This window comes from Vulpes vulpes, chromosome 12 (assembly GCF_048418805.1).
Source record: "Vulpes vulpes isolate BD-2025 chromosome 12, VulVul3, whole genome shotgun sequence".
In the NCBI taxonomy this organism is placed as follows: domain Eukaryota; kingdom Metazoa; phylum Chordata; class Mammalia; order Carnivora; family Canidae; genus Vulpes; species Vulpes vulpes.
The window spans coordinates 176,787,322-176,799,660 of record NC_132791.1 but is presented as its reverse complement, the minus strand read 5'-3'; the positions used below and the strand labels follow the sequence as shown (position 1 = coordinate 176,799,660).

The 12,339-nt window shown below is 38.3% G+C and overlaps 1 protein-coding gene across 6 annotated transcripts in view; it reads right to left on the bottom strand.

The window, feature by feature from the left end:
• CFDP1 (craniofacial development protein 1) overlaps positions 1-12,339 on the bottom strand; it is a 137,477-nt gene that overhangs the window by 79,851 nt on the left and 45,287 nt on the right. The window lies entirely within an intron of this gene.

The window sequence follows — 12,339 nt, the reverse complement described above, 5'->3', positions numbered from 1 at the left end:
CACTGCCATCAGCACTTTCATTTTTCAATAATTTAAACAAAGTAAGAAAAAATGGAGTAAAATATTCCAATACTTGCACTATCATGTCTTGCTTTACAAAGACCAAGACACTTATGTGGCTAATGTATCAAATTTAAGGTTTGGGCAAAATAGGTAGATCAGAAATATAAATTAAAAAAATATATATAGGGCAGCCCGGGTGGCTCAGGGGTTTAGCGCCGCCTTCAGCCCAGGGCATGACCCTGGAGACCCGGGATCGAGCCCCGCGTTGGGCTCCCTACGTGGAGCCTGCTTCTCCCTCTGCCTGTGTCTCTGCCTCTCTTTCTCTGTCTCTCATGAATAAATAAAATCTAATAAATAAATAAATAAATAAATAAATAAATAAATAAATAAAATATGTATGATGTAAATAAAAATGAGTTGCTCAAAAGTCAAAAGTAAATATAGTTCTCCTTCATAGTTTTTTTAAAAAAAGATTTTATTTATTTATTCATGAGAGAGACACAGAGAGAGAAAGGCAGAGACACAGGCAGAGGGAGAAGCAGGCTCCATGCAGGGAGCCTAACGCGGGACTCCTCTCAGGTCTCCAGGATCACGCCCTGGGCTGAAGGTGGCGCTAAACTGCTGAGCTACCCAGGCATCCCTCCTTCATAGTTTTTAAAGGTAAATGAGACTGATTTCATTAGGCACGGGGAATTTTTTTTTTTAACTGGGGGAATAATAATAACAATAATAAAAGAATTAAGACACATATTGCTATGTAGGTTAGCTAGATGTGGGCTTCTGCTTTACTCTATAAATTTTGACTCCTAGCTTTGCAGTGAGTAGCTGACTATTCTGCAATCACCTAAACACAGACTACTGCTAGAAACATTATGTCCCAACTTGTTTCCTCTGATGAAACTGGAAAAGCAATGATTGCAAAGTGTCCACCAGATATGAAGGGGATTAAGAGGGGGAAATAGAATCAGTCTGTTTTCTATGCTAAGGCAATCTATTCTCTATGTATTATTTAGAGTCTCAAGAACTGGTTAAGAAGCCAAATCAGAGTTTCCAAACTGGCCTGCTTTTCTTTGACCACACATTGTTTTTCTTAAAACAGGAAAAAAAAATTCACACACAAATTCACATAAAATCCAGATCCCCAACATCTCTTAAAAAACTGTAAGATCTCATAATGTTTCATGCTCTAAGAGCTGACTGGTTGATAATGGAGTTTGAGACTCCTGTCCTAGAATAATATAGACAGACATAGACAGGATACTCCCTGCTCTTGTTTCAATCAGGTAGAATTAATTCAACCGTAATGAATGTGACAGTGCTGTATGTGTGTCAGAGGTTCCTCTTAAATTTTTTAAATTAAATTTTAAGTACAATCTATTTCCCCAATGTGGGGCTCGAACTCACAACCCCAAGTTTAAGAGTAGCAGGTTTTAGTGACAGCCAAGTGTCTCCCTTTAAAAAAAATTTTAAAATCTCCATTTAATGCTATATATTCTGGCACTCAGACACAGTCCATCTTATATTTTGGGAGGCTTCATGTAATAAATGTATCTTTAATATGAGGATTATATCAAACACTTCATATGTTCCTTGGGAGCCTTTAATTGGCACTAGACTCAAAGAAACAGTCCATAAATCTTATTAGACAACAATGAAGATCAGTTCGTAGAAATCAACTCATTTGCTAAAGGACTTGCCCCCCCCCAAATAAATAAATTAATTAATTAAATAAAGGACTTGCCCAAAACAAAATTCAAGACAGGGCTTGCTTAGTTTGTTTATTCATTTATCAAATATGTCCTATATGAGCATATACTGTACCAAGTTAAAAAAAAAAAGGGGGGGGGGCACATTTTAGAACTGTAAAAAAAAAGAAGCTAAATAATCACATAGGCTTCACTGCAGTGTTAATCAAGGTTTTTCAACCTGGGCACTGATCTATCAAACTGGACAGTTCTTTCTTGTGGGAGGCTATCCTTTATAATATCGCAGGATGTTTAGCAGCATCATTGGCTTCTAACCCCTGGATGCCAGTAGTACCCTTGCCTCCCCTGTATCTAGCCCAGATTATGATAGCCACAAATATCTGCAGACACTGCCAAATGTTCTCTGAGACAGGCTACAAATTAAAACATCTTAAATAGTATCACTAGAAACATATACAACTTCATAATTAGTGATTTCTGTGTGTGTATATATGTATAAAATGATCAAATATCAGCTAATTAATGATATCCTAAGTAAATGAAACTGAGGACTTAAAAAAATTGTGATACCAGAACAAACTAATAAACTTAAAAGATTTCTACAAACACAAATGAATTTTTTTAAGGTTAATATCTTCATAAATCCTATGGTTAGAAAAAAAAAAATCCTATGGTTAGGCTTCCCCTGTAGCTAAGTTTTTATTCTCAAGCTCTTTTCCAAAAATGCGTTTATATAGTCCAACACATACAAACATTAATATAGCCTAACATTCACAGGAAGAACCGATTTCTGAGTCTCTCTCCTCAGATGTTATCTTTTGTTGTTGTTTTTAAGATTTTACTTATTTATTCATCAGAGAAACAGAGAGAGAGTTGGAGACACAGGCAGAGGGAGAAACCAGGAGCCTATATGGGACTCGATCCCAGGACTCCAGGACCACGACCCAAGCCAAAGGCAGATGCTCAACTACTGAGCCACCCAGGAACCCCAGGTGTTTCTTTATACATTAGGATCAACAGAGGAAAGAACAGTCAGTGAAATTTCTGCCAGAAAGCGTTCTCTTCTAATTCAAAGTTTTCACTTAGAAGGAAGAGGCTGTAAATATTGGTTAAACCTACACAGTTTTTTCAACTAATTTAGTTTTATATATTTGTTAACTCTACCTATTTTTCCTAATCATTTTTAATTTCCTCGTCCAAATAGTAACTAATAAGTGAAGATTAACGTTTTTATTTAAGAAGGGGTAAAAGGGGTCAAGAACTAATTTTTATTGAGACGTTCTGTGCCATCATCTGTATCATGATACTTTATCTCATTTCATTCTCAAAACAGCTCTATGAGGTAGGAATGATCCCTATTTTACAGCTTGAAGAATTACATGAAGCTAAGGTCTGAAAAAGGCAGGACTATCCAAGTAAAGAGCACGTATAATTATACTGTACCTACTTCCAAAGAAGGAGCCAAGAGTAACATTAGTAACAGCTTTCTCTTCTCTTTACTGGTAAAATATCAGAGGCTCAAAATAGTTACAAGAGGGGTCTTAATCTGAAGAGTCTGACAAAGAGCTCAGAATCTCTAAATAAATAAAAATTATATGATATTTCATATCTTTTCACAAATAACAACACTGGGCAGCAAGAATACACCCACGATTTCAAGACTCCAGTCAGGAGTGCTGAGTCAATAAGATGTCAACTTCTGCCAAAGGATCCAGATTAGTGACACTGTCAGGTTCTCAAAGGAAGCAATATATAGTTGCCTAGAAAAATGGTTCCAAAACTCAATCAGAACTAGAAATGTTTAAAAACTCAAGACTAGGCTCAGTGTATCAATATCTCGTTCATGAAAACCTATGAGAGGTACTCTAGTTAGGCCTTAACTCAGTTTAAGGTCTAGAAGTCAGTCTGCTGTTTACGAGAGACTGCTCACTTTTTCTCCTGGCACCCATTTCCCACGTATTTAAAAGAACACACACACACACACACACGCATATACTGGCTTCGAATGCCTGGATGAATCTTAAGTCAACCAGAACACGGGTCAGGGAGAAGAAAATAAAAGCCTCACCAAGGAAATATTTCACTTCCAAAATTCTAAATGCAAACTGCTAACTGGAAAGAGAAATTAATTTTATTAACTGTAAGATAAAGAAAAAAAGTTCATGACCTCATTGTTTTAAAAGAATTCCCAGGGACAGAATCAGATCATAGACTTAATTCCCAGTTTAGGAACTGAAACAACTCCGGCCTGAGGATGAAATGCTGACATTTGTGCTGGATACACCTCTGCTGGAGCGGCTGCTTCCATCTGTCTACTTTCCTCCCTGCCTCTAAAAACTACTTCAAGCTTCGGATTTATCAGTTCCATGTGCTAACTGAAAAGAAGGCGTATTTCCCAGGCCACCTAATTTATGGAAATTAGATGATGACCCATTTTGGCACTCAAACAGATGTTAAACTGACCAAAGGATATTTAACTAATCTAATCTCATTCATTCTTGCTAATACTCACAGATTTGTTATTTTCTGGGTCTTTCCTCCCACAAAATGCTCATACAATGTTTTATAAGTATTAGGAAGGTTGCTTTGCTCTCAAAAAAAAAAAAAAAGAGAGAGAGAGAAGGAAGTAGTTCTATAGAATTTTCATACAGCAGGCATTAAAAACTCTGCTAAGTGAGGCGCTTGGGTGGCTCAGTCGGTTGAGTGTCCAACTCCTGGTGTTGGCTTGGGTGGTGGTCTCATGGGTCATGGAATCGGCCCTGAAGTTGGGCTACTCACTCAGTGGCAAGTCAGCTTGAGAATCTCTCTCCCTCGCCCTCTCTGCCCTGCCACCCACTTGTGCTCTCTAAAACAAATAAATGTCTTTAAAAACCAAAAAAAGGGCAGCCCCAGTGGCGCAGCGGTTTAGTGCCGCCTGCAGTCCAGGGCGTGATCCTGGAGACCCGGGATCGAGTCCCACGTCAGGCTCTCTGTATGGTCCTGCTTCTCCCTCTGCCTATGTCTCTGCCTCTCTCTCTCTCTCTCTGTGTCTCTATGAATAAATAAAAATCTTAAAAGTAATAAAAATAAAAAAATAAAACAAACAAATCCCGTATGCTGAGACAAAAAATGTTAGTTCTTTTCCTTGGTGACCCTCTATGCTGGCTAAACTCACTGAACAAGAGAGGCACAGTCTAAATTTCAGCAGGAGAAATACACTATATTGTATTTGTTCCCCTTCAGATTGTTCTGATTATAGTTGGTAAGTTATTCTGTCCTTTAGGAGGGTAGCCTTATTTCCTCAATACAACTCACTCATCCCAGAAGGAATAACTATTTCTATTTGAGAAGGAAATTCTAATATGAGTTTTATTGCCTTTCTAAATATGAAGCTGTCTCTACAAACACATTATCAGAGAGCAACTGGTAAATAATCTAAATGTCTTTATAGGAAAATGGCTTTATAAGTTACAGAACATTCAAAATAGAACACTACGCAGCTGTCAATAAGAATATCAGATAAACTGGGACACCTGGGTGGCTCAGCAGTTGAGCACTTGCCTTTGGCTTAGGTCATGATGATCCTGAGGTCCTGGGATCAAGTCCCACATCAGGCTTGCAGTAAGGAGCTTGCTTCTCCCTCTGCCTATGTCTCTGATTCTTTCTGTCTCTCATGAATAAATAAAATCTTAAAAAAAAAAAAAAGAATATCTGATAAATCTACAATGTACTAACATGAAATGTATTAGTGTCTATATATATTTTGTATTTTTAAGCAAAAAGGACAAATTCCGGGAAAACTGGCTTAGATGATACCATTAATGCAAATAAAAGCAATTTTGTATGTGGAAAAAAATTCCATACACAGATACAAAATGCTCAGGGAAAAGTCTAGAACTGTCCAAATGAAATATAATAAGAACTATAAATTGGAGCCACATATAGAATTTAAAACTTTACAGAAAGCACGTTAAAGAATGTAAAGGCAAAATGAATTTTAATCATTGATTCTATTTAATGTTACTTCAATAGAGTAACTGACATAAAAATTCCTGAGACGGTTTGCTTAAGCTTTTCTTACTAAGTTTTTAAAACTTAGTGTATATTTTATACTTACAGTGCACCTGAATCTGGACTACCCACATCGCAGGCGCTCCATAGCTACATGTGGCTACTACTTACAGTACTGGACAAAGGAGGCTAAGAAAGAGAAATGTCAAACTATTAATTCATCTTCTTCATCCTTTTGCATTATTTGGCCTTCTTAAATAACCAGGTATTACCTTTATGACACTTTAAAAAAATCTAAAATTGGGGATCCGTGGGTGGCTCAGCGGTTTAGCGCCTGCCTTTGGCCCAGGGCGTGATCCTGGAGTCCCGGGATTGAGTCCCATGTCGGGCTCTCAGCATGGAGCCTGCCTCTCCCTCTGCCTATGTCTCTGCTTCTCTCTCTGTGTGTCTCTCATGAATAAATAAAATCTTTAAAAAAAAAAAAAAAAAAACCTAAAATGGGGACACCTGGCTGGGTGGCTCAGGGCACGATCCCGGGTCCAAGGATTGAATCCTGCATCAGGCTTCCTGTAAGAAGCCTGCTTCTCCTTCTGTCTATGTCTCTGCCTCTCTCTATATATCTCTCATGAATAAATAAATAGAATCTTTTAGAAAAATATCTAAAATGTGTCCATATATAAAAATTAATCCAATATAGCAAAAATCTAAACTTTAGCCATTAGCTATAAGGTTTATTAAAAAAAAGAGAGACAGAAATCTTCTCAGCCTTAAGATCAGTGGGTTTCTTAGGACACAAATAGCACTTAGCATAAAAGGAAAAAACAGACAAACTGAACTTCAAAATTTTAAATTTCTGCTCATCAAAACACAGCAGAAAAAGGTGAACAGGCAAGACACAGACTGGGGAAAATACTCAATAACATTTATATCTGACAGCACATCCATATCCAGAATATATAAAGAACTTCTACAAATCAACGACAGACTGGTGAACAACCCAATTCAAAATGAACCTGGAACAGACACTAACCAAAAGAAGACACAAATGGCCAATAAGCACACAAAAAGATGTCATCATTATTAGTCTTCAGAATGATGTAATTTAAAACCACAGGAAGTAACATTTCACATCCACTAAAATAAAAAAGACTGACAACACCAAATGTGGGCAAGAAAATGGACCAAGTGGAACCCTCATACACTGCTGGCAGGGACATAAAATAGTACAATCATTTGGAAGATCTGTCTGGCACTTCGTTATAACATTAAACACACATCTACCTTGTGCCCTAGAAATCCCATTCCTAGGTTTTTGCTTACCCAAGAGAAAAAAAAAACATGTCTTAAAAAAAAAATCGGAAACCCAAATGTCTGTCACTAGGATGGATGGATATGGTATACTCTTATACTACGGAAATAAAAATGAATGAACTACTACTGATAGACAAAGCAACATGGATGAATCTCATATTCACTATGCTGAGTGAAAGAGGGCAGGCACAAAAGAGTTACACAACATATGATTTGATTTATATGAAGTTCTGGTACAGGCAAAACTAATCTAATAAAAATGAACAGTTGCTCAAGGCAGAGGGTGTTGAGGGGATGGGAGAGGAGAACCAACTGGAGGGTACACGAGGGAACTTTCCGAGATGATGGAATCACACTAGAGCATATTTTGGGTGGTGGCTACATGGATGTATACAACTGTCAAAACTCATTAAGTGAACGCTCCTGTGAAAACTAACCTATATGGAGAATTGTCACTAAAATGCTGTCCATCATTCTTTTTACCTCTACATTGTGAGTCATCACAAATCTCTTCAATGTACTTTCCTGTAGTTTTATAATTTATAAATGAGATGAAGGAATACTAATCACAACTAAAATGATATCTTTATCTTTCTGAAATTTTGCTTTATATCTCACCCCTTTCTTGAGTATTTTCAATGAATGTCCTAAAGGCATCTAGCTGAAATTACAACAACAATAAAGAAAGAGAGGGTGGGGGAAGGAAGGAAAGAAGGAAGGAAGGAAAAGGATGGCAAAGAAGATAAGAAACGAAGTATGAGAGAAGATCTAGAAAGGGCTTCCTGTGTTCAAGTGCAATCTAGTTGATTTAGTTTCAAAGGAGGAAAAACATGAAGCCACTAACTATGTTTATAAATGAAAGTCAGGGAAGTCACTCAAAAAGTCCAACAATTTATTTCCCTGTTGCCCCTCCTCAGGTTCACTCAGTTCTATTTTTTCTTGCAGTAAAATCCGTAAGAAAATCCCCCAAAGCACCAAAAAAAGCAGTCTCTCCAAACTGCCTTAGCAATAAATAGGACACTGTGCCAAGTGTCAGAATATTTAGCTCATATCCCCACGTCGCCTACATCTATCCCATCTCCTCCATGCAGCAATCTTACCAGCAGTCACCCCAGTCACAGCCTGGACACTTTTTTTTTTTTTTACAGCCTGGACACTTTAGTAATGGGACACTTTGTAGTTCAAAATCCCTCTGACACATTTTAACCCGACCTATGCTAAATGGGAGAAAACAAGGGAAAAGGTTATCCATAAGGAAACCCAAAGTTAAGTGCAGGAAAGGCTGAGGGAATACCATGTGCTTCCTGTGTGGGAAACAAGGCTTCCAGGCACGCATCAAAGCTTTTGCTCACTCTGACAAGAATGTGCACTGTGAAATGCACTGCTGTGGAAACCATAGTTCTGCAAGAGGACAGACAAGTCAACCTGAAATAAAGGAAACAGTAGGAGTTGCAAAATAAGTCTCGTGGAATGAGTAAGGAACTTCCCACATGTCTGTGCTTGAACTATGGTCATGATTAAGCTGAAATAAAATGTCATTCCAATCATATAATAAATATTACAGTCTGTTTCCGGGGTCAGTTACTTGCTGAACACAGCTGGAGGACCAAAAGCTCTCTACTTTTAAGATGAAGACTGATAGAAAAGATATAGCCAAAAGGATAATAATGAAATCTCCATAGATCAAAGTCTACCCAAGACATTTTAAAAAATAGTGATCATTAATAGAACCTATTCATTTATTTATTCTTTCATTCAACAAATATCTATAAATTATTTACCATGTGTCTGACTGGACATAGAAAAAAAAAGATACAAAGTCTATGCCCTTAAGCTCACAGAGCAGTGGTAGAGACTAATATGTAAACTGAGTGAGTACAGTAAGTGCTAAAATAAAAGCTATTAACAAATGCAGCTGGAGAAAGGTATTTGTTGGGATTTTTAGATGAATACACAGACATTGACTCTGGCTAAGACAGAAAAGGAATTTATTTAAAAGATATTGAGAGGGGATCCCTGGGTGGCTCAGCAGTTTGGTGCCTGCCTTTGGCCCAGGGTGCGATCCTGGAGTCCTGGGATCGAGTCCCATGTTGGGCTCCCTGCATGGAGCCTGCTTCTTCCTCCTCCTGTGTCTCTGCCTCTCTATCTCTATGTCTATCATAAATAAATAAATAAATAAATCTTTAAAATAAATAAATAAATAAAAAATAAAAGATATTGAGAGAGAGGTGCCTCAGTGGCATAGTCAGTTGAGCATCTGACTCTTGGTTTCAGCTCAGGTCATGATCTTGTTGTGAGACTGAATCCTGCATTGGGCTTTGTGCTCAGTAGGGAGTGCTTGAGGTTCTTTATCGGTCTCCCTCTGCCCTTCTCCCCACAAGCACATTCTCTCTTTCTCTAAAATAAAGAAATCGTTGGGGATCCCTGGGTGGCTCAGCGATTTAGTGCCTGTTTTTGGCCCAGGGCATGATCCTGGAGCCCTGGGATCGAGTCCCACGTCGGGCTTCTGGCATGGAGCCTGCTTCTCCTTCTGCCTGTGTCTCTGCCCCTCTCTCTCTTTCTATGTCTATCATGAATAAATAAATAAAATCTTAAAAAAAAAAAAGTAGTGAAATACACTACTACATGGATATAACTTGAAACATTATACTAACTGAAGAAATGACACACAAAGCCACATATTATATAACCCATTAAAATGAAATGTCCAGAATAGAGAAGTACATAGAGAAAGACTAGTGGTTGCCCAGGCTGGGAGTGGCGGGAGTGGAAGGAAATGGAAGAGTGACAGCTTGGGTGGCTCAACGGTTTAGCGCCACCTTCAGCCCAGGGCGTGATCCTGGAGACCCGGGATCGAGTCCCAAGTCAGGCTCCCTCCATGGAGCTTGCTTCTCCCTCTGCCTTGTGTCTCTGCCTCTAAAAAGAAAAAAAAAAAAAAAAAAAAAGGAAGAGGGACAGCTAAAGGGCTGAGTGGCTGCTAATAGGTGCAGGATTTCTTTTTAGGGTGATGAAAATGGTCTGAAATAGACTATGGTGATGTTTGCAAAGCTCTGTGAATATAATAAAAACCAATGGCTTGTACCATGTTTTATTTCTTTTTAAGATTTTATTTATTCATTCATGAGAGAGAGAGAGAGATCGAGTCCCACATCGGGCTCCCTGCGTGGAGCCTGCTTCTCCCTCTGCCTATGTCTCTGCCTCTCTCTGTGTCTCTCATGAACAACAACAAAAATTAATAAAGAAAAAGTACTTGACAAAATGTAATACCCACTCATGATAAAAAATTCTGAAACAATAAGGAGTAGAAGAGAACTTACTCAACTTGATTAAAAAGCACCTATAAAAAAACCAAAGCTAATCAAAAGACTGAATGCTTCTCCCTAAGCTGGGAACAGAGCAAGGATGTCTGCTTTCACTGTTTTTACTCAACATAGTGGCAGAAGTTTGAGCCAGTATAATACGGAATGAAAAGGAAAAAGTAATAATGATTACCTATATAGAAAATCCCACAAAGTTCCTAGTACTAATAAGTAAGTTCAGCAGGTTTTCAGGATATAAGATAAACAATCAATTATAGTTCTATATACTAGCAGTGAACCAGCGGCCACTGAAATTTTAAATATAGTACTATTTATAATCACTGAAGAGAAAAATATTACATAGAAATCTAACAAAACATATATAGCACTTGTAGGATCAAAACTACAAAACGGTGATAAAAGAAATCAAGGAAGATCTACATGAATGGAAGGACACGGACATACAGTGTTTATGGACTGGAAGACCCAACCTAGTAAAGATATCAATTCCCCCTCAGATTGATATATAGGTCTGTATTAGTCTACGAGGGCTGCCATAACAGAAAGCCATACACTGGGTGGCTTAAACAAGAGAAATTTATTTTTTCACAGTTCTGAAGGCTAGAAGTCCAAGATCAAGGTGCCTGGTGAGACCTCTCTTTCTGGCTTTCAGATAGCTGTCTTCTTGCTGTGTCTTCATATAGCCTCTCCTCTATGCATGCTTGGAGAGAGTATTCTCTGATATCTTGTCCTTTTTTTTTCTTTTTTAAGATTGTATTATTTTTTTGAGAGAGAGAGAGAAAGAGAGAGAGAGTGCAAGCACGAGCAGGAGGAGCAGAGGGAAAGGGAGAGGGAATCTCAAGCAGAATCCACACCAAGCGCAGAGCCTGACTCAGGGCTGGATCTCATGACCCTGAGCCAAAACCAAGAGTCAGACACTCAACCAACTCTGCTACCAGGCGCCCCTCTTCCTCTTTTTTATTCAGACATCAGTCCTCATAAATTAACACCTTACCCTTACAACCTCATTTAATGTTAAATACCTCCTTAAGGCCCTATCTCAAAATACACTCACATTGTGGGGTTAAGGCTTCAACCTACGAATTTGGGGAAGGGAGACACAATTCAGTCTGTAACAAGATTTAACACAATTCCTGCCAAATTCCCAGGATTTTTCTAGAGACAAAATTATTCTAAAATATATATGAAAAGGTAGGGACATCTGGATGGCTCAGTTGGTTTAGTGTCTGACTCTTGGTTTTGGCTCTTGGTTTTAGCTCAGGTCATGATCTTGGGTTCATGGGATCAGGCCCTGCGGTCAGGGCAGAGTCTGCTTGTCCCTCTCCCTCCTCTCTGCCTCTTCCCCTACTTGTGCCTGCCTGAGTATGTATGAAAAGGCAAAGGAAATAAAATAGTTAATTTTGAAAAGAATAAAGAGGGAGGAATCAGCTTATCAGATTTTGAGATTTATTATACAGGTTAGCAATCAAGACTGTGTGGTACTGGCAGAAGGATAGACATATGTAAATGGAAGGAACAGAGTACAGTACTAGACTCACATAAATATGCTTGACTAAATTTTTTTTTTTTTTTACCAAAGTGCAAAAGCAATTCAATAACAAAGGTACAAAAACAATTAAAAATGGTCTTTTCAAGAAATAGTGCTGGAAAATGGACAGACAGTATAGGCAAAAAGATTAACCTTGACCTAAACCTCAGAATTTATATAAAAATTAAATCAAAAATATATCATGAGTTTAAAGGTAGAACATAAAATTATAAAAGTTTTACAACAAAGCAAAGGGGATAATCTGGGGGACACCTTCGTAGCATTGAGCATCTGCCTTCAGCTCAGGGCGTGATCCAGGAATCCTAGATGGAGTCCCACATCGGGCTCCCTGCAAGAAGCCTGCTTCTCCCTCTGCCTATGCCTATACCTCTGCCTCTCTCTGTCTTTCATGAATAAATAAATAGAATCTTTTTAAAAAAACAAGGGGGTTGGGAATCTGGGATCTAAGACTAGGCAAAGA